We start from the raw sequence: 1609 nt of genomic DNA on the forward strand, positions 1-1609 counted from the left end.
ACATGGAATATGTATTTCTTCTCAAACTGATCACAACAGTCTAATTTGTTTTAATCACAAAAATGACAGATTCCGTCTTTATCATCGTGTTTGATTTGAAGAGGTGGGTATGTTTTTTTAACCCTAAATGTGTGAGTTTTGATCACATGTATGTCAAGTTTAAATTCACCATAGGCTAATGTTCATTTGACGTCACTTTCTGACCCACAAACGGGTGTTGTTGTAAATCATGCTATTTCTTCATTTGGAGTTCATTTACTGGTAACCACAATGATTCACCCCAAAAGAAGTGCCAGTTATCGACGTGACAGGTTTGAGTCTGCAAAAAAAAAACGAACCCATGGCCGTGATCCCCTCTCTCTCTCTCTCCCTCTCTCTCTCACACACACACACACTCTCTCTATCTCTATGTCTCTCTCCCTTCCTCTATCCATCTCTCTCTCTCTCTCTCAGTTGACGGGAGGTAATCCCCGCCATGTGAGAGGGCGGCACGAGCTGTGGAGGTGGGTTGTTTTTCATTCAAATCCCGCTGCACCTATAAAAAGCACAACTCTGTGAGACAGAGGCTGAAAACAGATGGGGAAAGGTGACTGATACGATTGTCTCTATCTCCCTGCTTACATTGCCGGCCATACATCATCGGCAGGGCGAGATGCAGAAGTCTGCAGGTGTCCTGACGGTGCTGGCCCTGAAACACACAGCTCTATGTCTGGTTCTGCTGCCCCGGTTCCTCCTGGCAGCGCTGATGCTGTGTCTCCTGGACGTCCTGTGCATCAGGAGGAAAGTGCTGCTGAAGATGGAGGGCAGCAGCCCCGAAGACCCGCCTGTCTGCGTCTCCGACTCCAACAAGATGTTCACCCTGGAGTCGCTCAGGGCCGTGTGGTACGGACAGAAATTAGACTTTTTCAAATCGGCGCACATTGGACTTATCGCGCCCAACACCGAGGTTGTGCAGCTGCAGGAGCGGCGCAGGGTCCGGGTCCTAGACTATGTGAAAGGGAGGAGACCTCTCATCCTCAACTTCGGCAGTTGCTCCTGACCACCGTTCATGACGCGCCTGGCTGCGTTTCAGCGCGTCGCGAGCCAGTATGCGGACATCGCCGACTCCCTGCTTGTATATATCGAGGAGGCGCATCCCTCGGACGGCTGGGTGAGCTCCGACGCGCCATACCAGATCCCCAAGCACTGCTGTCTGGAGGACAGACTGAAAGCCGCTCAGCTGATGCACTCGGAGGTTCCCTGCTGCAATGTGGTGGTGGATACTATGGACAACTCGTCCAACGCGGCTTACGGAGCCTATTTTGAAAGACTTTATATCCTGAGGGATGAGCGGGTCGTGTATCAGGGGGGCAGGGGACCGGAGGGCTACCGGATATCAGAGCTGAGGAACTGGCTCGAGCAATACCGGAATGATTTGGAGAATTCCAGCAGAACAGTGGTGGTCCACGTTTAACTTAAAGATAACCATTAGACGCGTGAAGTGTCCACACAGTGAAGAAGTATTCAGATGCTGCTACAAACTCTTGACACACTGCACATATGACTAGGCCTATACATGTTGTTTTGGTTCAGAAGCATTATAGCATTATTACACATATTAGTAATGTTT

At 50.0% G+C, this 1609-nt stretch overlaps 1 pseudogene across 1 annotated transcript in view; it reads left to right on the forward strand.

Annotated features, from left to right (window-relative positions):
* Nucleotides 1–435: 435 nt before the first annotated feature.
* LOC106571601 (thyroxine 5-deiodinase pseudogene) overlaps nt 436–1609 on the forward strand; it is a 1598-nt pseudogene continuing 424 nt past the window's right edge. The window contains exon 1 of the transcript XR_001320949.3: nt 436–1609. This exon is cut by the window's right edge and continues 424 nt beyond it. The product of XR_001320949.3 is annotated as a thyroxine 5-deiodinase pseudogene (transcript).

Source organism: Salmo salar, chromosome 15, assembly GCF_965601325.2.
Source record: "Salmo salar chromosome 15, fSalSal1, whole genome shotgun sequence".
Taxonomy (NCBI): Eukaryota; Metazoa; Chordata; class Actinopteri; order Salmoniformes; family Salmonidae; genus Salmo; species Salmo salar.